Source organism: Ursus americanus, chromosome 19 (assembly GCF_024610735.1).
Source record: "Ursus americanus isolate L20-20 chromosome 19, mUrsAme1.1.p, whole genome shotgun sequence".
Taxonomy (NCBI): Eukaryota; Metazoa; Chordata; class Mammalia; order Carnivora; family Ursidae; genus Ursus; species Ursus americanus.
Genome location: NC_142145.1, coordinates 40,149,454 through 40,175,260, shown reverse-complemented (window position 1 = coordinate 40,175,260; position 25,807 = coordinate 40,149,454).

Below are 25,807 nucleotides of genomic sequence, written 5' to 3'. Positions count from 1 at the left end.
GTAAAAAATTTAAAATAATGATGAAATGAAGAGTTTACAAAAAGAGAAGTATACCCACTTACATTTTAAATTCATGCTTAAGTTGCCTTGCATTTTCTAAAGGCCACAAGATATCTTGATTAAGATTTACTTTCCAGAATGTGTTCTGAAAACTCCTGGATAATAAAGCTTCAGCATTAAGATTTGTACTTCTTAGAACAATTTAAAAAACAAAACAACCTCTAAAAGAGCTTCTGCCTACTTGAAATTATGCTAAGCCATTATTTTATTCTAGTACTTGAGAAAAGGTGCACCATATAAAATCTTCTTGTCATTACTTCTTATCACTCTTTGTCATTTTCCTAGGAAATATCTCATCTGGAATAGCATGCTGAAGTTTAATTCTACCAAATCTTATATGTGGGGGAAAGTCAGTCATAAGCACTTCTTGGTAGTCGATTCTCTCCGATTTTTGCATATTTGTTTTTTCCTTTCCTTTTTCTTTTGTTCTCTCATATCTAACCAAAGTGTGTTATCTGCAAAATTATATATTCTCTCTTGAAATACTAGTATCTACTTAAGGTGCCATTTGGCAGTTCAATTCCAAACTTTCACTAATTCCTAAAGATAAATATAATCATCTTAATAATTGTGATGGTAAGAAAAATGGGAAGCTTATGAATCTAATAATTATTTAAAATTATAAACCTATAAGTTTTTGAAACAAACTAGAGCAATGATACCCATAGCTTTAGGTGAAACCCACCTGCTATTTTTCATGGTTGAAAATGCTTGTTATCGGGGCGCCTGGGTGGCACAGCGGTTAAGCGTCTGCCTTCGGCTCAGGGCGTGATCCCGGCGTTGTGGGATCGAGCCCCACATCAGGCTCCTCCACTATGAGCCTGCTTCTTCCTCTCCCACTCCCCCTGCTTGTGTTCCCTCTCTCACTGGCTGTCTCTATCTCTGTCAAATAAATAAATAAAATCTTAAAAAAAAAAAATGCTTGTTATCTACTAATAAGAAAGTTTATTTAGTACACTCTATTTCTGAAATCTTATAGTTCAGCTCCTAAAACAATAAAAGCATTTTACTTTGTACTACTTTCTCCCTTCTATTTCATTTCAAGAATTTAGCCTTTTATAGATGAAATATTCTGAATTTGATACATACAGGTGGTATTTATTTTTGCCACACACTAATGCAAAAAATGTGATGTTTAATATATGAAAGACAAAATTAAAAAGTAGTGTTTTGTTTTGTTTGGCATTACCTCATTTTCTGAAGAAAAATACATTGGGTTTTTATGTGAGTATAATTTTGAATATGGTTGCTTGGAGGATCAAAACAAAAGCAACAATTAATTCACCCAATTTTAAAGCTTCAAAAAGACATATGGGAAGTTTCATCAAGGTGACTTGGTGATATTTGGGTCCTGAGGGGCCATGGTGATAAATACGTAAAGGAAAAACTGAGCTTTTAAGCAAGAGCAATAACAATAGTATGTAACATGAATAGGGTCAACCTTGAGAAAAAAAAACCACTATATTTTTACTTTTGACAAGATTTATGATTGTTAAATGTAAGATAGGAAGGAACAGCAAGTTGCAAGAATGATTGCCAGTTATTTTAGGTGACTTGGAATATGGTAGCATCACCAATTTAAGAAGAAGGAAATAATGGAAAAAAAAACTAATTGAGGTAAAGATAATCAGTAAACATTTTGACATGCTGAATTTGATGTGCCAACAGGTAACGATGCATACAGGAAACAAACACTTGGAGATAGAAGCCTTTAAATATTAAGAACCTGGACATTGGAGAACAGTTGGATTAAATTCCTATGTCTTTTTCCACTTCAGGGACCTTGGGCAGATTTTTTAATCACTTGGGGCCTTAGTTTCTTCATTTATAAAATACTGATTGTACATCTCTTAACAAGTTGTTCTTAAGAAAAAAAATGAGATAATCCACATAAAGCACTTCATCTAGTATCTACATTTAGTAAGTGCTTAATGATCATTACCTAATGAAGCTACCATGAGGAGTATGAAATTGAAATACACATTCTGGAAATTCAGCACTGAAGTTGCAGTCAGAACCATGAGGCTAGATGAGATAATCTAGGGAAAATGCCTAAAATAAGAAATGGAGGGTGCCTGGGTGGCTCAGTCGGTTAAGTGGTTAAGTGTCTGCCTTCAGCTCAGGTCATGATCCCAGGGTCCTGGGATTGAGCCCTGAGTTGGGCTCCTTGTCCAGTGGGGAGCTTGCTTCTCCCTCTTCCTCTGCCCTTCCCCTCTGCTCGGTCTCTCTCTCTCTCTCTCTCACTCGCTCTATCAAATAAATAAATAAATAAATAAATAAGATCTTTCAAAAAAAGAAATGGAAGTGAGGTTTCACCTCTTGGTTATTTTGTTGTTGCTCTTTTTAAAAAATAATTTTAAGTTTAGTTAAGAACTTAGCCAATAAGACATTAAAAAAGAGACTCTTATAAATAAACACTGGTTAACTTTTCCCAAACTAATGTATAAATATAATTTATCAAACATATTGCAAAAGTTTATCTGAATGATAAACAGTTGAAATATAAGTGTATTTTGAAAAATGAGAAAATTAGGAGGTGCTGAACCATCAGATGTTAATATAAAACATAAAACTTCAAAGAAAAGGACTGGTACTTACAGGAGAATAGACAGACGTAGCCAAAGAAACCGAGAGAATTAGATCCTTTCAAAGCAGTGAGAAAGATGGTGGAAGGAAAACAAAAACATTCGAATCAAGAGCATGGGTGTTATATGCAAATGATGAATCACTAAATTCTACCCTGGTAACTAATATATGTTAACTAAATTGAATTTAAATAAAGAATTCACACACACACACACACACACACACACACACACACACACACAGAGCTAATTTCTAGACAGGTTACTGCACTATTATTTTTAAAGAAATAATGAAAAAAGTAGAATACCAGTAACCATCTAATGTTGGTTTTGAGAGATCTCTTAGTAAGAAATTATTCCAAAGGGAGAAAACGTAGAGAAAATAAGAACAAATTTGACCACATAAACGTTTTATTTATTTATTTATTTATTTATTTAAGCTTTTATTTATTTATTTGACAGATTGAGAGAGAGAGCGCGCGCACAAGCACGGGGAGTGGCAGAGGGAGAAGCAGATTCTCGGCTGAGCAGGGAGCCCAATGCTGGACTCGATCCCAGGACCTTGGCATCATGACCTGAGCCGAAGACAGACACTTAACCAACTGAGCACCCAGGCATCCCAATCACATAAACATTTTAGAAAAACTAAGGATAGAATTGAAGTAGAAGATTGGAAATAAATGACAAAGTATCAGTTTTTAATATACATATTACCTACAAGAACACAGTAAGAATAGCATCTTAAGAAGACAAAGGACACAACCAGGCAATTCATAAAATAAACACGTTAGAAACAAATGTTAGAAAAAATGGAAACTTTGTCCAGATATATTATTTATCCCTGGCTAAAATAGCATTGGGCTTTCAAAAGATGGCCTCAAGAGAGTGATAGTGGCACATTGCTACTCTACAAAGGTACAAGACCTGGCACTGTCTCTGTTGGGGCCAACTGTGACATCCGACGTACCTTTAAAATGTCTTTCCAGCAATTAACATTTAAGAAACTCTCTTAAACAAATAATGAATGATCCATGAAATATCTTAACCACGTTCAAGCAATTGTCTTGTGCGATTATTTACAAATATATGCATGATTTTATTTTATTTTATTTTTAGTTTATTTATTTGAGAGAGAAGACAATAGCAGGGAGAGGAGCGGAGGGAGAGGGACAAGCAGATTCCATGCCCAGCGCGGAGCTCGCCACAGGGCTCCATCCCACCACCCCAAGATCATGACCTGAGCTGAAATTAAGAGTCAGACACTTAACCAACTGAACTACCCAGGCACCCCAATATATACATGGTTTTAGCCTACAGGTGGTGTGTGTGTGTGTGTGTGTGTGTGTGTGTGTGTGTGTGTGTGTATTAATAGTAGGCCATAGGTTTAGTAAAGTATAATGGGCCACTAAATTGTAATTGTAATAATAAACTAGCAGGAAAAAAACTCATGTATTAGAAAATTTAATGGCTTTAACAGTGTTCATAATCAACTAATTAAAAAAAACTTCATAATATACTGCATATATACTATTATGTTAATTTGTGACATGTGTTTTGAATACATGTATATAAATCCTATTTTTACCTGTACCTATATCTGCATCTATTTATAATTGTAAAGAGCTGTAGATACAAATACACAAACACACACACATATATATATTTTGTGTAAAATAGTTGTCTAAACTACTATTTTTCTAAAGTAGTTGTCTCTTAACAGTGAGCTTATGGGTATTTATTTTTAATTTCCTAATTTTCATTAAATATTTTTCCAGTAAGCACATTCTTTGCCTAATCATAAAAATATAATAAAATAATTTGAGGGGCGCCTGGGTGGCTCAGTTGTTAAGTGTCTACCTTCGGCTCAGGGCGTGATCCCAGAGGTCTGGGATTGAGCCCCACATCAGGCTCCTCCGCTGGGAGCCTGCTTCTTCCTCTCCCACTCCCCCTGCTTGTGTTCCCTCTCTCACTGGCTGTCTCTCTCTCTGTCAAATAAATAAATAAAATCTTAAAAAAAATAATTTGATAAAAAATGATAAAATAACAATTCAAAATTCTTTAACACGCCTTATTTCTTGGCTGCAGCCGTTCCACCAAGATGACATAGAGACTTAACATTTACCTCTCAATGGTGGTTTGTATCTCCCCTTGACATGAAGTGCAAAATAAACGTGAAATTTAAAGAAATAAATTGCTTAACTATGGGATCCAAATAGAAACACTGTATGTATTTCTAAATGTTAGAAACATTGTGTGTATATGTATGTATGTGTTCAATATATAAACTAGTTTCAAAAAATGTAAGAAATATATTCACTGGAACATGTTCTTTTCTATTAGGGCAAGTTTGAATGTAAACCCTAAGATCCTAAATTATCTGATAAAAGAATCCTATTTTTTATTTAACTTTCATAGTGTCCTTCTCTTCTAGATAGGCTCACATCTGAATGATGACTGCAATCCTTTCTTGAAACTAAGAAAATAAAGTGCAGGTAAGTGAAATATAACGCTGTATGTTATCTATACTGAAATTAATTTTTTTTTAAAGTAAGCAATGATTACACTAAATTGGGATCAGCTGAGCCCGTGGACGGCATTAAATCCATATTGACATTCACAAAAGGCAAACAATAAATACACATTCGAGAGGAAAAAGGATGTGCAGATAGGTGAGTTATTCTACAAAGTAATTTTAACTGAATAAAACAAGAAAAACAATAAAAAACATGGGGGAATTAAGTCTGTGGACATAATGATCATATGTACGTTTACAAATATGAAAGTTTAGGTAGGTCTAGTAGGCACTTTTTAAAGATTAAAATGGCTTTTTTATGTCTATAAATATTCTCTGCCAGAATACAGTGGAACAAGATGACTTGGAAACACTAATGAAGTTGCACTATAATGAACTATTATAAGAAGAAATGGATTATGTTCAACTTCCTTTGGGATTTGGGATTTCATAAGATGTTAAGAAAATCTATCACCTTTCAGATTAGTTTACATTTTTATATACATACATGATAGCAATAAAAAGGAAAATGTTACATTAAAATTATTTGCAAATGTTTTCCCTGTCTGTCCCCTTAGAAAGATACAGGCTTCATATTTTCCAGATCAGCTTCCTAGTCACTTCTGTTAGGTAAAATCTGAATTACAGGGGACAAGAAAACTGAAGTATGTCAGATAATTAAATTACTATGTATAGCAAAGAGAGGAAATAAAAGGTAGAAAGGGAAAGGATAAAAGGGTAATCTGTAAGGGTATTTTATAAGTTTGGCATGGAAATGGCTACTTTGGGTCAACTCATACGTTATTAATATTTGCAGTGAGAGAGATGTATAAACATTTAAAAAAATTTTTACAATGCATGTGAATGTATTTCTTTAGGACTTCACATGAGCTGTATAGAAGGTTAATTATGGGTATTTGAATCTTGTTTCTTTAAATGCAATCCTCTCTTGAGATAAGCAAAAGAAAAATAAACAATGAGCATTATATAAATGTATGGCATACTGTTTGCTAGTGTCCAATATCCATTTCCCCTTCTTCCTTACAAAACTGATATGGATCAAGTGTCTGACTCACCTCCCCTCAAACCACCCCCTCCCATAAAAAAAATCAAAAATATGTGCATCTAAAAATATGAACCTTACTGCCAGCTCTGCCAGCTCCAGAGGTAGGAATGATTGATCTAAAGAGAAAACCATTTCCGTGCAAGTGAGTGGTTCAAAAATGAGTATGTAACCCAATTTTAGCCTATAAAGTACCTGGGAAAATTTACAGGGGTTTCATGGAAAAGTTTTACATCTGCCAATAGAGACTACATAAGACGTTCTTCCTCTCATGTTGTCATCTTTTATCACAAATTCTGAAAGCATGCCCACGCTACAACAATCCTGAGGGTGAAGAGAACACTGAAAATAGCAGAGACAAGGTATAGAAAGATTCAGGGGTTTTTTAGGGCCCTGCTGGGTGCTAAATAACCAGCTTTAAAATCAGCACTACCTCTAGATTTCCTAAAAATGTCTTTATTGTTTAAATCAGTGTGAATAAAAATTTCCATTAGTTGTAGCCCAAAGCTTCCTAATTGAATCTGTAGTTTATATTTTGGGAGTTGTAATTTAGTGCTTCGAAGCCAAATTGCCATTGTTAGACTTAAAATCCAAAAGCGTACAATTTCACTGGACGTTGTAAAATTTGGATGCTTGTTCAGCAACTCCACACTCCCCTTCTGTCCCACTGCAGGGGGCGTGTGCTACTCTACCTTACTGATTTGGACTTGGCCTGCGAACTAGTTGTGGCCAGTGGCATGTGTACTTGTTATAGGCTGTGGTCTCAAGAAATACTATGTTTCTTTTTGCTTTCTTGAGCTTTGATAATCCTCATGAGGACATGCCATGTGATCCCAGAAGGATGAAAGTCATGTGGAGCAAATATGGACCAAGTTCATTGGAACTCAACTTAGAGAAGCCAGTCAGTCATCAATCGCAATACAGACATGTAAGTGAGACGTAAGTGCTTACTATGTTGCGTGCTAGGTTCTTGGGGTGTTTGTTATGAAACATCTGTCTTTAGCTGACTGAGATAACATGAACTCTGTTGGTTGTCGGATAATGCTGCAGAATTAAAAGACAGTAGAAATCACTCTGAGATCAACACTATAATTTTGGACCTACTGTGCAAAATGCAACTGGATGCACTTTTCTGAGAACCAAATATACCTCTGTTAGTTATTTAAAAAGCCTAAAAATTCCCTTGTTATACTGAGATTTAAAATAAGTTGTAACACAATCTCCACGGATTCTTCAGAAACCAGGCTTTCTGGAGAATGTGGACAATGATGTTAGACATTCATGGACCAAAGGAGACTTTTGTCCAAATTCTATGGGGACTTGGCTGCTGCTATGATACTTGCAATTCAAAGTCTTTGGAACATGTCACCAAAACAAAAACAAAAATGGAAAGTTTCAAGGTTTACCCTCCATAGCCTGAGGCTGGAGAACCATTTTTAGAACATGTTACAGAACCAAAGGTGGGTAACAGACTTCAACTGCAGAGAAATGCCACCAACCATGTAAGGTTCAGCAGGCGGTGCCTTTGACATTTTTCATGGGCACGAAACCACCAGAACCCCCACTGATCGCTGATCTGGAAGGGGTGTACAGAAGGGTAAACGTTGTTAAGATTCATATGAAAAGTAAAATATTCAGATTTAGTAACTTGCACAACCATGCTCTTTGAGCAGGTGCTTGCCTGTGCTTGCAGTTTTGATCCAAGATGGGAGAGGAAGAGGAACATTGAATAAAGTAGAATGAATTAAGTTGATCTGTGTGAAAAAGAGCTAAGCCACAAATATTTGAGGGGAGAGGTAAGAAAATTTCCTTGGCCTTCTTTCTGTGTGATTAAAATAGAGACTATTTTTTTAATAAATGAAACTATGTCATAATTTGCATTATAATATATAATTTCAGTTGAGAGAACAAGATGGGTTAAAATACCACCAGGGTGTTGAAAGCAGGATTTGCTATATGTCAGTAAGGTCACAATTAATTTGCAAAGGAGAGCATAGGGCATTTCCTTACCTCTATTTCCTTTCCAATTTAGTTTTTATTCTGAATCAGATGCTCTATTAAAATCCATATTTTATCCTTTCTTCATTCATTTTATTCTGGATTTATCCTCAACACTTTCATATTCTTTAGGTAGGAGAAAAATAAATTTAGAACAAATAGTTACAACAGCAATTCACCTAAGACGTTTGTCATAGACATATGAAGGAAGAGGCAGACCTAAAAATTATGTTGAAAACCCCGCAAGGAAAAAGAAATTAGAGGTGAAATAATGGCTTATACTTTACAGAAACCTTTCTCATAGCGATGGCCTAGAAATGCCGATCAGTAACCGGCGGTTCTTAAACGTTGAACTCAGGAGAAGTAAATAAAAAATAGTCTCCTATAAGCTATTGAATTGTCATAAAAAATTCCGAGATCTAGTGTTGTATTTGTTAATATATAATATGCACATAAATCACCATGTCAGAAATTAATGTTGCAAATAATAAGGTATGAGGGAAAGATAAGGTGGAGACAGAGCTGAGAAGCAAGAAGAGCTGGGAAGGGGGCAGACAAAGGTGATCAGTGGAGGAATCCAGCCACGCAGACAGCAGTGAAGGACCCCCTTCAGCTCCTTAGAACTCTTAGGTCAAAGTCTGACCTTTCTAGAGTGCTGATAAAAAATTTTATCGGCATAGTGAAGAAAAAACACGGGCGGCTAGAAATTTGAGAAACTCCAGTTATTTGTTGATTAAGCAAAAACAGTTATTTTGTTAATTAAGTAATTTGATTGCAGAATGGAGTGAGAGTCAGGGTCACACACTCTGTAACACTGCTTGTTATAGAGAAAGAAAGATCTTTAGTTTGAACAACAGCTTGAAAATCCTTTGTTTCAGGTAAAAAAACCACAAAACACTTTAAAAAAAAAGCCATAGTCACTTTGGGAGCGACTGCTTTTGATTTAGCTTTCACTCTGTCTTGGCATCTTCTGTCTTTGATCCTAAGAGAGTTATCTCCTGAACTCTGGTCTATCATACTTTGTAACTCTGTAAGTATTTGTTCCAAGGGAACTTAATGAAATTATCCAGAAATCTAGCCAAGTTTCTTGCCCTCGTTATTACCCGATTTTTTCTGTCCATCTGCGGTTCTGCTGGAAGACTTTCATTGAGCCACATTTTTACATAGTCCCACAAATCTCTTTAGATATCAGCTTATCTGAAGTCCACTTGCAATTATGAATAATTCTTCTTCAGTAAAATAGGATTAATCTCTGCACAGTATTTTTTTGGTAGAATTGGTGCTTATTACAGAAAATTAAAAAAAAAGAGTTGACAGGTTATTGAAACTAGACTTAATTCACATTGAAAAAATCATACTGAAACCCAGGTGATCATAAAAAAGACATTTTTATTAAATTATACAATGCTAGATCATTTCATTCTTTATCAATTCTAAGAATAAATGAATGTATATTACTATTACATTACATAGAACATACTAAAATTGAACTTAGGAACATAAAATAAAAATTGGGTAAAATACTACAGCTATTTTAGACATTGTTCCCCAAACTACTGTGTATTGTATACATCTATAACAGCAATAGCATAAACACAAAGATACAAAAATCATGAAATTATTCATTTGGTTCTGCTTAAGCGTGGATATATACCAAAACCAACAGCTGTACATCCAACAGGACTAATTATAAAACTGTGTTGGTATAGATATCAATCATAGACGGTATAAAACTTCTTTGGTTAAAATATTCAAAATACTATTGAATTTTGGAAATGTAGGATGAATCTATAATTTTTAGCTCTTAAGTGTTCAGTTTGTTAAAAGTACTAATTAGCTAAAGATCATAGTCTCAGTGATATATATGGATTAGTTTCCTATATTCTGTGGCCATAGACTGAAATCTTAAGATTAGTCAAAGATCTACACAAAGGCATGATGCATAAAGGAAAAAATGCAAGACCGAAAACCCCACGAAGGCAGGGCCAGTAATCTCACCTTGGCATTATTCTTCCGTGTCAACACCAACCACATGTGGCACAGACAAGCACTTGTTAATGACAGATGAAGAAATAAATTGTTAATAATATATTTACTTAACGCACACCTTCACTTAACACACCCACAACATGACTAGAAAACAAACCGAAGCTTACTGATTTAGGTCAAGAAATGTTCACTCATGAAAGAGCACAAATATCTCGCTCATATTAAACTAGTTTCGGACACGTATCTTTGGTATTTCCAATACTTAACTGTGGAGGTGATATTATTCATAGTATAAAATACGTATTTTATTTTATTATTTGTTTAAAGATTTTATTTATTTGTTTGAGACAGAGAGCACAAGCAGGGGGAGGGGCGGAGAAAGAGGGAGAAACAGACTCCCCACTGAGCAGGGAGCCCGACATGGGGCTCGATCCCAGGACCCTGGGATCCTGACCAGAGCCGAAGTCAGCCACTTAACGACTGAGCCACCCAGGCGCCCCTAAAATATGTATTTTAAATATAAAGCATTAGTTAATAATACTACTCAAATCCTATATTCTTAAACAGTTAATTTCAAATAAAATTTGCTTTTTAAAGCCTTGAACAGTAATACACTCAATAATTTAAATTAAGAATCTAAAATTCTATACGCTGTACATATTTCAATGGCAAACTTTTAAGATGTAAAACTGTATAAAATCAATATATTACAAGGAATATTGCGGTATAAATTTAATAAATTCTTAGGCACACCAAGTTTTATTGAATCTTCTCCTATATGAGATACATTTATGTGTTTAATCCAATAACCATCACAGTGCCTAATAATATAATTCTAATTTCCACATGAGAATAGACTTCCCACAGGTAATCGGACTTTCTCTCTATGACAGAGTATAGGCCAAAGTTTTAGGATATCTTAACATACGGTAAATTTGAAACAAATTGTGTATTATATTGTGAGAATAACTTTTTACTGACTTCATTTAAATGCATAATTGAAAGAAATCTTAAAAACGAGTGTACTTTCAAGAAAATTATGTATAGCATCTATTTAATGCAGTAAAATGTGTAAAAATGTGTATCATGGCACTGATTCTTTCTGAAGCCACACAGAGTCCTCCCTGATCCGGGCTTGTTTGAAACCCATTTGATCATGATTTTCCCGCGGCAGTTTATGAGAGCGGTTTCACTTGCAGCCTGTGGACGATTCATGATTCTGTCTTTGTAAATCTTTGGGGTACATTTTCTCTCCACCTGTTTTGGGGCTACCTCCTCATGGAATGATAACAGGGAACAATGAGCTTCACTCCATAAACTTACACAAAAGAATTGGTCTATTTGACGCAGAAGAGGGAAAAAATCAAAGGTATAAACTAAGAAAAATTTACTTATTCACTAAAATTATGCTTTTAGAAATAGAACTAAAGTTTAGATGTAGAAATTGGTGATATATCAAGGTTTCCGCATATTTAAAATCACTGATTGCAACTTGACATTTTACAAGACAATTTGACAAATTAAATGCCGTTGTTAGTCTGACGATCTGGGAAAATGTGTAAATCTTTGCATGCTGTCCACTTTGTTGTTTTAAAGGAAAAATAAGAACAGTGGCAAAGCTGATCAGACCAAAATGCAGTGGATGTGTTTTTTAAATATGGCACTAGTTACTCAAAATATTTATATTTGCTAATTCTTACTAGATAATTTGGTCTTTGAAGAAAAAAAAAAAGCAGACTCTGGTATGCATTTAGGTTAGTACAGTTCTGCTGCTTATGTGTATTAAAATACCATTCAAAAGTTAGGTACCAGTCAGCTCTCAAAAATACATATGATGTACATGAAATATGTACCACATTCAAGGAGCTACCGTGGATTTCTCAGGCAAATACCCTGTGTCTCCCCAAATTTCAGATCAGCAGCAACTTGTTCTGCCCCAGCGGCATCTGTAGCTGCTTCTTTCCAGACTCATGCTTTCCAATGTACCACCTCGGTGAATTAGGCACTTGCTCAAGACGATTCATCCTTGGTTACTGCTGCTCTTGAAACCCACTTGTTACATACCTTGACTTCCTGCTGTTTCTGATCACTTCCAGGAATGGAGGAAGCCCAACACCTCAGGCCATGGGGTGGAGCTTCTGGAAACTGATAAAGGGGAAAGGTCCATGGAAGCAACTCTGAAGAAAAACTTTAATTCTTCACAGGATATATTCTGAGCAATAAGAAACTGTAGACAGAACAACAAAATTTACTCTTTTCCCTCGCTTATGGACCGTTCTGTGACCTTTTCTATCAACTGCCTGTCTGATGATGTGCTATGTGGTCTCTTTGCCAAGTGACTGCCATCTGTTATATAACTTGATGTGAAGCAATGGCTGGTGGAGTAACACGTCACCTTGCATTGTTTTCATTCTGCCCTCTTCCTTTCCTTTCCCCTCACCTTGCTGGCCTGGGGTAACCTCTACCACATAATCCATTGGCACTTAACCTTTACCTCAGACTTTGTTTTAAGGGAGTGTAGGATAAGACTGCAGATTGTCTATGAAATTACCTATGCTATTTCTATCAGGAAAAGTACAATTAAGTTGACCATAGTAAATAATGCAGTCCTATGGGATTTTCTTTAGAAATATTATCATAAATGCACAACATCTTTTTTAAGATTTTATTTATTTATTTGAGAGAAAGAGAGAGAACTAGCATGAGTGGTGGGGGGAGGGGACAGAGGGAGAAGCAGACTTCCCGCTGAGCAGGGAGTCCCACCCAGGGCTCCCAGGACCTGAGATCATGACCTGAAAGAAAGGCAGACTCTTAACCCACTGAGCCACCCAGGTGCCCCTGCACAACTTTTGTTTTAATTTCCAGTCAGACTTACTAGTTCAACATAACAAAAGCTATCTCAATTGATTATGTCAAAAACATTCAAAGAGGGTGAACTCTTGTGCTGTATGTGTAAATATATACTTATGCATCAATAAATGTGATCAATGAAAAAGAATGTATATTTTATAAGCAACAAAACAGTGGGAGAAACTTACATCATTTGCTGAAATGAGAAGCATGTTGACCAATTATTGATATTCTCATATGCTCTGACAATGATTTGCTTCAACGTTTATTACAAAAAGTTTACTTAGTCCATGGTGTCATTCGTTAAGATGACATCACACCATGTCATATACTCCTTAACCCGTATTTTCCAATCTTTATTTTCAATTTGTTGAATTTTAGCTAGAACCATTTCACAAATCAAATAATGAGATTTTGAAGAAAATTTTACTTAGGAGTGCTTAGTTTGGTGGAGGTGCTTTTCCTTCAGAAGCCCCAATAAAATATGGCATTACGTTATTGAACAAAGAATTCAGTTTGTTTCAAATTTCAAAAGGAAACTAAATGCAGACAATAAAAATCCACATTTTAGAAAATTAAGTTAAAATATTTATTTTATAATTTGATCTGCAAGACTGTGTTGATGATCTGACGTTTCAGGCAAGGCCATTTAAAAGATTATTATTAACTTTATCATAACATATAGTTAAGTGTAGTGTCATATAGATAAATGATACACCTTAATAATCTTTCTATTTTGAGAAGAAATCTCTGGAGAAAGAAGTGAAAATAAGTTGTTTATGGCATACCACCATCATTCATCAATGTAAAGACCATTATATTTTATTTTATATTTATTCCTTTCTTTCTAGTACCTATGTCCCTTCCCCTCCATTACAGTTGGAAGGTATCATAGAGATCATATCTTCCAACCATCTTGTCAAACGTAGAGACTGACATGATCAATATCACGTACTAGTCTGGCAGATTTGGAAGTAAACACGGAGCCGGTGTCCATCCACCGGGAATGGTGAAAGGTGTAGCGGTGCAGTTTAGAGCAACGAAACATTTTTTATGCATAACGTTTTCGCCAACAGTCATGTAAGTCTTCTAGCCTCACAGCTTTCATTTGTGATATTAAGAAAGCTAAATAGGATACAATATAATGCTCTTTCAACCTTAAAATTATATGGAACTCTAAATACATTTCTATATTAGTGGGAGTTAGAGTGACAAAAGAGAAATATCAAAATTCATTTTATTTGTTTTTATTCATTTCCTTTCTAAAATGCTGCACCACTTCCAATTTTCCGTAAGGATAGTCCCTCTCTAAATTATCTAGGTAGCCACATCCTATATCAACCAGCTAAATGTTTCTCCCAGTAGATCAGGTTAAGAGTAGACTTATTATTACTTTTCATGTCATAAGCATAAAATGTGCCTCAAAGTCAATTATCAGTGATTTAGTGAACTGCAAAAAAAGTGTTTACTATGAACCTCCTTTATCTTTAGTTTGTGCATAAGAGAGGACATATTTGCATCAAAATCTGGAGTAAATCTCAATATTAACATTTAATTGAATACTCATAATTAAAATTTTAATCCTGCAAAGTAATTAAATTTTCTTCTGAAATAATTTTCAGTTGACTCTTTCTGCCACCACATTGAGAAGACACTTAAAAAGTGTTAAAGCTTAAAAAAATTAAGTACATCTCCAAGAAAGCTTGTCATTTTCTTATTTATTGGCTATGCAGAGCCTAAGAGAGCACATCGCCTTAATAATTTGTTCTGCTTTCCACATAAATGATAAGCATTAAAAATGTCTCCTAAACAACAAGAAAAAAAAAAAAGAGAGAGAGAAAGACGATGTGACGGTTAATTTTATGTGTCAACTGGATTGGGCCACTGGTGCCCAGACAATCAGTCAAGCATTATTCTGGATGTGTCTGTGAAGGTGTTTTTGGATGTGATTAGCATTTTAACCAGTGCGCTGAGTGAAGCAGATTGCCTTCCCAAACGTGGATTGTCCTCATCCATCAGTTGCAGGCCAGAATAGAACAAAAAGGCTAACCTTCCTGTGAGTAAGAAGGGATTCCTCCCACCTGACTGTTTTGTACTGGGACATCGGTATTTTCCTGCCTTTGAACTTGAACTGAAACATCAGCTCTTCTTGGATCTTGTGTCTGATGGCTTTCAGGCTAGACTTATACCACTGGCTCTCTTGAGCCTCCACATCCCAGACCTTGGGACATCTCAGCCTCCATAATCACATGAGCCAATTCATGTATGTATAATTCATTCATATTCATATCAATTCATATATATATGTATATATTCATGTTGATTGAAAATGAATTGATTCTGTATCGATTCTGTTTCTGTAGAGACTAATACTGATGCTAATATCTAAATCTTCTTGTGTTTATAAATTAATCTTGTTACCTTTCTATAAAGAGGAAAGTAAGAAGGTGGCTTGGTAAAGCAACTAAAATCTTTAAGGAAGAGAGCTGATCACGCCTTTAGGAAGATTCGAAGAGAAATGGAAAGTTGAAAAGGGTGTAATTGAAAGAATAAAGAAAGGATCAGAGTTGGAGTCAACTCTGGGGGTTTGGCCAAAGCTACAACCTATTAGAATCTCTTTTTACTCACTGAATTATAGGGGATCAGTTCATCTGCCCTACACACATCGTTAATTCATTCACTCACTTTTTCAATGAAGGAGATGAATGTGCATTTTAAACCCTACTTGCCATGTAAAAATAATGTCTGCTTTGACAGGACTGAAAATGATAAGCAAATAAAAATAATTGAGGAAGAAGAAGGGAATGTGAAAATCTGACTTCTCCATTAAATGTGGAATCAGTACATATATAGATCAAAGGGACAAGTATAGGGAGAAGCTATGTAAAAAGTACTAATTCTTGGAATGCCTGGGTGGCTCAGGTCATGATCCCAGGGTTCTGGGAGTCATAAGCCCAGGGTCCTGGGATTGAGTCCTGCATTGGGCTCCTTGCTCAGCAGGAAGCCAGCTTCTCCCTCTGCCTGCTGCTTCCCCTACTTGTGTTTTCTCTCTCTCTCTTTCAAATAAATAAATAACTTTTTTTTAAGTGCTAAATCTCTATACTTTTCGGAAAGAGCATTGTGAGATTTGCTTACCCTTAGATTTGAATATTGAGAGAGACTATGCAAATTCATAAATAATTTGTGGCTAATTGTAAATCAATTATAATTTTTTTTCAATATCTTGATATTTTAGAAAGCATATTTAACATCTGATGATGGGTAGTCAATGACAGTAAATAGACTCTTCAACGGAGTTTAAATCTTTCCTGTCATTGTATTAGATGTCATTTACTTCCTTATCACAATATACATCTGAAGAAACTGGTAATAAAATACCTTCCTTAATGAATTAGCCCGGGAATGATAAAAGTCACCAAAAAGTATAAAGAAACAAAGTTGCACTGAAGCCAAATAGTAAGTTTTCCAAAAATAGAAACCATGACTTACTAAGTAGTGAACAAAGAAATGGCAACGCCAGTAGGAAATAATAGAAGAATTTTTACAAAGAAAACATGAATCTAAAATGCTGAATAAGAGAGGACAATAAGATGTTTACTATTTGTTTGAATAGAAAAAAGCAAATGATAAAAAGGGTTTGCAAATGCATTTCTCATCTTGCCTCTATTTTTAAAATGTCATGTTCATCATGTGAGAAAGCATAAAAGAAACCAGTGTGATTAGAAGAAAATGAGAAGAGAACTAATATTTATTGAGCACCTTTCCTGTAATAAATGTTGACATATTTTACTCTTTTTAATCCTCCTGACAGTCTCATAATTGATCAATATTTTATGGACAAGGAAAATGAGTCTATATAACTTGTCTAGTCACAGTGATTTTTTTAAAAGTGTAATTGGATTAAAATCCAGATATTCTTGGGGCGCCTGGGTAGCGCAGTCGTTAAAGCATCTGCCTTCGGCTCAGGGCGTGATCCTGGCGTTCCGGGATCGAGTCCCACATCAGGTTCCTCCACTATGAGCCTGCTTCTTCCTCTCCCACTCCCCCTGCTGTGTTCCCTCTCTCGCTGGCTGTCTCTCTGTCACATAAATAAATAAAAAATCTTAAAAAAAAAATCCAGATATTCTTTCACTCTGAAAGTTAACCTTACCTGAAGTCTATGAAAGCAAATCAAGTGTTACTTGTGAAAATAGCTGAAGACTCTTAGTTCACCAGGCACAATAAGCACATAATCCCTATTTTTTTATTTTAAAATCCCAAAATATTATTTAATCAAAATGTATGAGACCAGAAAATAAATTAAAATATAAAAACAGAACAAGCCTTGAAAAAGATTGATAAACAAATTCTCCTGGTGAAGAAAAGCAAACCGGAATTCAGGGAGTAGTCTTAAAATAGTTTAATGATCTGAGAACGTCACTATGGAATTATCAGGTTTAAGGTTTACAAAATTTACAGAGTGAGGTTAGTGATGTAGTTTCGATGCATCTAGGAATAAGTGGAGGAAAGGGGTAAGGTCCATGAGTTGTAGCAGCTTAGAATTCTCCTGAAGCACCTGTTTGAATTACCCATATTGATGTGTTGAATGACTCACTTAGCTTTATAAATTATTTTAGTAATGCATTTATAGAGTCATTAAAAATCCAAAGGGGTCACTTAAGAGCTTCATGTTTTACTGAATTTTATGACAGAAATTACATTCTATAATAGTATTGGGGGTTTTAAAGATTCATGAAATTATCAGCACAGGTCCCTTGAGGAGAATGTCAGTGATGTAGTATAAATGAGATGTCACTTTCTGGGACTGGTGCCCTGAACCCTCAGTCAATCGCAAGGAAATCAGGCCAGATTGCTTCCTGAAGATAGCAGCCCAACATTATGGGGCTGCAAAACAGACCATTTAGATGATGAACAACAGCTGGAGACACCGTCAGGAAGGAAGAGGATCCATTCTTTTAGCCTTACAGAATATTGGTGAGTTTGCACTTAATACTGGATACACTCTTTGAATACCACTTCTCACTGGAGAACACCTAACAGGAGAACTCCTCATATGTACCGGGAACATTATTTCTGTTAGTCATTTAATCCCCATGGCAGTCCTATCAGACAAGTATTAATTTATCATCATTGCTATTTAAAGGTAAGGAAACTGAATTCAGAGAGGTGAAGTAATTTACTGAAAATCACATGAGATAAGAAGTACCAGAGGCTGGATATGAATGCCTCTATATGTTCCTCCTTCTGTTACGCAGTCAGTCTCTGTCATAGCAGGCCTTGTGAAGGAGAAGGAGAAGGAGGAAAGACGAATAAAAGAGGTCTTAAAAAATAAAAGTTGAAATGACAACATGATCATTTTTATTAATCTTGAAGGTTGTGGAAAATATAAACATAAAATTACTAAAAGCCATGGATTCCTGATAAAGATACATTTATAAAAACATGACTTTTTGTTTTTTAGAGTAGATGTAAGTCAGGGCAAACCATAACTCCTGATGTGCTATGTAAGGACATTACAGAAATTATTAGACAAAATGTTGGGAAACACCTGTTTACACAGCATGCCTCCTGACTTTTTGAGGGTGACATCAATAAAACATGGACATTTTCTTAGAATTTTTATTACCATTCGGAGATAGAAGGTCCTATGTTTGTAAAGGATTACCAAACACTATCCTGGTAATCAGGAGATTTGATGAGACCAAGATTATAGTTTAAAGAGATCCACTTTGCATTTTGAATTCATGAAAATTCATTTATTTATCCAACAATCATTTATGAGATTTCCTAGTAGATGCCGGATACTGTGAGAGGGCCTGGCACAAGAATGTTAAAAAAGACACAGTACCTTCCTCTACTTTCTTAGTGTCTGTTGAGTAAAAAATGTTATAACACGTTTTCAGTAACAGAATGCTCTCAGAAAAAAAATGTAAGATGGGCACAGAACCCAGTCTTGGATGGGTAGTAATAATAAAATTTCATGAAAAAGCTGATATCTAAGCTTGTACCTTCATGCATTAAACAAATATTGGTTGGAAACCCGATATGTATCAGTCACTAGTCTAAGAACCAGCAATAAATTAGTGAACAAGTTATTTTTTTTAAAATCTCTTTTTCCATTGCAAAACCCACATAGAGAAGAATAATGGAATTAATGAAATAAGAATCGAAATCAGTAAATTGGAAACTAAGCATTAACAAGAAGGATAAAAAAACCAATAGCTGGTTCTATGAAAAGACTGATAAGATAGAAAAAAAAGACAGGACTGATCAAGGGTGGGGGAGGGAAGGAAGGTGGAAAATGCACTATGAAGAAGGAGAGATATCTATAGACACAATATTACAAAAATAATACAAAAATATTATGAAATATATACATGCCAAAAAATGTGAAAATCTAAATAAAATGGATAAATTTCTGTAAGGAAAACTGTAGTAGACCTTTATTATTCATTTTGGCTAAATAGTATCTGAATTCCCTTCCCTTTGTTCAAGATTATCCTCACCTTATAGGTAGAAAGGGCAAAAGCGCATGAAGAGATATTCTGATAAGAAGAAAACAGCATGTGCAAAGGCCCAAAGGCAAGATAGAATTAGCAGGATTGTGTAGAGAATATAAATAGCATGACTGGAAAAGTGAATGGAGAAACAGAGGTCTCAAATCATCAAGAGTATCATAAGCTCTTTTAAAGATTTTGGATTTTTTTTCCTGGCATCGAAAAATAGTCACTCTCTGTTCAGGGAAATTGTATAATCATGAAGGTAATGATGGTCTTGATAACTTCTAACATTGTTTTAGTCCTTTTCATATGCCGAGACTAGGGTACTCATAGCGTTATGTGAACTATCTCAATTAACTCTCATAGGAACTTGGTAAGATCGATATTCCTATTATATGAGTTTTGAAAGTAAAGAAACAAGTTAGCAAACTTACCAAGTTCAAGAAAAGAATATATAAGTAAAAACAGAAACAACAGCTTCTTTCAAAATACCTGAAAGATATTTGGGTTGAAATATTACAGATTGGATATAACGTACAAAAAGAAGAGGGGGATCCTTCATCCACTACCTAGTTCTAGAAGAAGCTTTAGCATCTCAAGCCTGCTTATGCTCAGTTGTAGCGGGTGTCCAACAGATACTAACTGAGCAGTGCATAAGATTGGATTTATTAATGGAAATATGTTAGACAGTCTGGGGGATCCATGAGATACCCATGAGATAGAGGGAAGGAATGACACAGGAAGATTTTAAAAATATGGATTTCAGATAAAATACCAAGCATCATGGAAAAATTAGTTGAGATTGTGGCCCATGCATTTTTAGTGACGCTGGTCTGCACTATTTCTGTTCTCCAGCAGGGCAAAGCAACCCTAGTTTGAGAGCAAGGAAGGCAACACACATAGACTGTCCATGTAGGTTTTATGTTTGGTTAAGTTTTTAAGAAAATGAGATAGCTTTGTGAACCAGTTACCTTTCTTTATTTCACAGTTTCCACTCAAGATCAAATTACAAATGATGAGCAGGTGCCAGGAGGAGACTTAAATTTTCATCCTCAAGAGAAATAAAGTAAAATAAGGTACGAGTTCTACAGATGGTAGATCAGCATCCTCCTGGTAAAAAAGGTAGAGCTTATTATTAGAGTTACACATGAACATTGATCATTTGCACTTAGCATATCTTAAAATCCTTTCACATTCTTTTTTGATTTAGAATTTTTTTTTTTTTGGTAAGAGAAAGTATTCTAAAGTCTGAGAATTTCTTTCATTTATCCCTTAATACCTATATACCTACCATATTATCTAGTGCATGATTAAAATTGAATTAAAAAGTTCTAAAGAAAAAATTATAAATTTGGACTAAAAATTACATATTTATATTTATAGGTAATAATACAATCTGTTCATAAGGCAAAATAATTACGTTTAGGACATTATTGAATCTCTTAACTCTAGAACTTTGAGGTGGACGAAAAAAACTATGTGAGTTACAAAATGCTAGCTGACATGCTAAATTAATCAATATGACAAATTTGATATTGCCTATGAAGTTAATAAATATAATAAACACATTGTAATAGTCTATATGTGATACTCGATTTTATAAAAACTAATGTTTATTCTGAGCATTCAGCATTGAAATGTAAATTTAAAATAAAGCATCTCTTGTGTCTAACTCATACTCGATAGTCACCATACGGAAACTGAAAATAAATCTTATTTTTCAAAAAACAATCCAACAATTATTAAAAGCAAAAAATGTTTACATGTAAAGAGCATTTACATGCATAAAAATGTCAGTATTTATATCAAATAAAAATAATCGCTATTTGTTTGCAAATTTCCATATTTGGTTTGCTCCATTTCCCAAGAAGAACTTATGGAATGTTTATTCGACTAGGGAGTAAAAGCAGAAGATATAATCATTGGACCAAACTATCAAACTCAGTTTTGAAAAATGAGTGCAGTCATATAAAACTGCTTTTATCTGTCTTCTTTTCTGTAAAAGTACAGAGAAATCATTTAGCAAAACAATACTAAATTACATGAGCATTCAAATCATTTTAAAAATAGCTATTAGAATTTTTAAAACTCCAGAGAAGCAGTTATCTGTTGATCCAAGACATGTGGTTTAGTACTTCTTATCAATCTAAGTGAACATGGAAAAAAAGATATATGTGTGACAATTATTGAAAGGAGAATTAATGAAATCATCTTCCCTTTCTCTTTATCTATATACCATTCCTTACAAAGCAAGTACATATGATTTTTCTCACGATGTTAATTTTTATTAATATATTCAAATCTTGAAGTAGTTCAATACTCTGAAAATTTTAAAATACGTATGTATTTCCCCATCATCTTTCAGAGGAAGGGCCATTTTTGTCTGGCTCCATCTATATGATGACATATTTAAAGGCTTCGTGTTTTGTTTTTATTCATATAATAAAACTATAGAAATAAACAGAGTAACAGAGACATAACACAGCTGGTAGAGCCATCAGTCTCTCATTTGTGCAGAACCATTGAGTCATAATGAATAGCAAGATTTGCTAAGGAAAGATGGTTAAGGAACTTTGGATAATACTAATACATAATCATTAAGAGTTTATCAAGTGCAAACCCAGCACTGTGCAAAAAACTATACATGTAATACCTTTATTATCAGCATAGTAAATTAAAGTAATATTGGATTTTATTATATCAAATCAAGGGTTAAGAAACTATTTGCTATTATTATTATTATTATTATAATTATTATTATTATTATATATAATATTTAATTATTATAAATTAAAAATGAAAAAAGTGCTTAAATTCTTCATTGAAATCATGCTCCCCATAAATTGTGAAACTGAGATATGAACCCCAAACACTCTGGTTGCTAAAATGACTTTTTAATCGTTCTGATAATGTTGCCTTTCTTGATTCAAATAACCATGTATCTTCCTATAATTACTAGGGAACTGTCTTCCTCCCTATTTCTTCCTCCTTATCCTCTCTTTCGGTCCCCATGCCTTCCCTTCTCTGAACACCGGACTGTGGTCTGCAAACTTAACTTGAAAGCTAGGAGTCCTTGAAATGTGATTATCAGAGGGCTGCACCATCAGACCAAAACTCACACTGAGCACAATATAGGAAACAGGATGTGTAACCTATTTATGTACATCTACATCATATCTGAAATGTATTTCTAGAAAACACTGCAGCACAATCTTGCCACATGTAATTCTGTGATAATCTGGAAATAGATGTGTGGTTTTTTTAAATTAATACTGTGGTTTTCCTTACCTAATCCTCATTTGCTGCTATTTTCCTTGTAACCTTTCATTTAAATAATATACAGAGTCTATTTTCTATATCTTTGTTTAGAGGCTACAGATATTATTACCCTTAATTACTTCCCTATGTGCCTTTAAATTGAAATTACCTCCATAATTATTTTCCCTTGAAATTTCTATGGTGAAGTTCAGCAACTAAATGTTGATGGCTTCTAAATGAAGACATTTGGTCTGTGCTGTAAAGATCAAGCAGGTAAAAAGATTTTATTTAGTTTTGGAAAGTTTAAGCATTTCAAGTAGTCCTGTCATCTCTTTTTACTCATTTATTTATGATTCAAGAAATTAATCCTAACAAAGTCATTTGATTCTGTGTGGTATGTTGCTACTATCGCAATTCTGTTGATTTTTAATAATTAATATAAAGTTTTAAATGAAGTGTTTAATTGTGTTTGCGGATAGTTTCCTGAGCCATAAATAGCCAACTCTCAAATTCTTCTTCCATTACCGTCGACACTAGGTAATCAACCTGTGCATTTTCACTGAAAGGAGGCACAGGAGCTTGGTGCCAGCAAGGTCATCACAACTCAAAAAGAACATGTGTACATTTTAGGTCACCATGAGTCACAGAGGGCAAATAGAACTTTGCAGATAGCTTTACCATAGCACTGTGTCCAATAATTACTTTTCTTAGAATCTGTTCCAGTTCAAAAGACTGCACTGATCTCTGCATAGAAATCTAATTAATCTTCCCACTCATAGCAATAGGCTACTCTTGCTGTTTCTCTTGTCGCTTTCAGGTGATGTACATGAAAGTAGGATTTAAGTAACTCCAATGCCATTTGTAAAATGATGTCCTGGAAGAATCAGTTTTTCTTTAAAGAGTGAATAGTTAAAAAGTTCTCTGTACCCATTTTACTAACCCAAGAAAGTTACTTGCCATGTGCTGAATGAGATGAGGTTTATAAAATATGTAATATTTTTATTTTAATCATTATTGCATGAGTCAGAGTTTTCCTAAAACTCTGCCTATAGTTTTAGCAGAATGGCAAAGCTATATATTTGAAAATGACTGAATTTTCATATTTAGAATCCTAATATTTTTCTAAAAGATGAGTATGTTATTCATCAAATAGAAACAATAGACAACAGAAATTTTCATATGAAGATAGAAGGAGGTCGTATAATATCAGTTTATTTTAAAAACACTGCCTTGTTATTTAACATCATTATTTGAAATGAGGAAGAATTAATAGAATATATTTCAGTAGGAAGAATTAGGCGATAAAATGGACAGTGGGGAAGTTAGGTGCTTTCTTCTTGAATTGTCAATACAAAAAATTGCAAACCTCTAAAACTTTATGTGCTTGTATAGAAAGCTGAAGCCTGTGTTTCTAAAATACAACAAATGCACAATTACTTACAGAACATGATTCTCTTCAATTTCCTGTACCCCGGAAAATGGGCTCAACTTATATTTTACTATCTATGGACAAACTGTGAACCATGAATATTTCATAATGTCTGACTCTGGGACCATTGAAGCAGTAACGATTTTCATCTGTCCTGAATATATTCAGAGTTCTCACCTAGTACTAGAGGTGTTAATGCTCTGAAGTGTTAAATATTATAAAGTAATGTGATTCCATATAAATATTTCCCAGAAACCTATCTAGTGCTACCAGGTATAGAGATCCTTTAAACGTGATTTGCAAATAATAATAGTAAGTTCTTGTATGACAAATGTTTATAAAACAATGGTGATTTTTATGTAACTCAGCATCATGCTTTTCAGTGGACAGACTGTTAATATTACTGCAGACGACCTCTGGTGTACAGTGATTAAAGAGTACTCAAGTCCTAGACAGGGGCTAGTGTCATCTGTCTCAATCCACTGCCTGTTCTGGACTGAAATGGGATTTCTATATGGGCACTGACATGTATCCCAACATAATGAAACAAATTTTAGTAAGCAGAGTCTGTAGAATAATGAGCTAATCGTATATTTCTTAAAATATACTTCTGAACCATAAATAAAAGTAAAATCTGAACATATCAAGATATCAGGTGATTTCTCAACTTAGGAAATGATCTTAGTTTCAATGTTTAATATTTTAAAAGACGTAATTTATACAAACTTACCCAATTTATTTAGAAGGACTAGACACATTGAACATGCATGACTACATTATCAAATTAACATAAATAATAGATATTTTGAGTAAAACAATCCTTATACAGACAAACATCTCTATGTAGTCTCTAAGTAGTCTGCAACTGGAAATCACAATGAAACTCAATTATTTAGAATTCATTAGTGAATTCTAATAATAAATAACTATAATCCATAAGTGGAAATGCATAGAGGGAATATGTTTTTGTCATGCCTATGGACAAGATCATAACTTTCTATTCTAATCCACTTGTAATATAAATTATTGCTAAATTTACTGAAAATTGTCCTATTAGCATTCTATATATTTGGTGATATTTTGTAACAATTCTTATTCTTGCCTTTCTTATGAATGGTAGGCTACCATAATATTTTATGAAAAATGTCTTTTTTCCTTTGGGAAATGTTTAACATCTGCATGGTTAGCTAGATTTGGACTACTGTGAGGACCAGGTATACTGTGACAGGTGATTTACAAATCAGAATGTGAATTACAGCTATTTGAGTAACACATCATAACTTTCCTTCTTTGAAATTTATGTTCACAAATTCAAACCATTTTAACAATACTTATGGAGCAAATGTGATTTTCAGGAAAGTGAGATTCTAATGACTCCTAGCAAATGATCGTTGACCATCGTATGGTCTTTAATTGTGGGAATTTTGACCTCAGAGAGGACTGGGGCACAGATCGTTCCACCATAGCATCAAAGTGAGAGTAGAGTCAGACTCAGTGTAAGAGAAATCATTTCATCCCCCATCCAGAAAGAAGAATGTTGCACCTATTGACTTCTTACCTGAG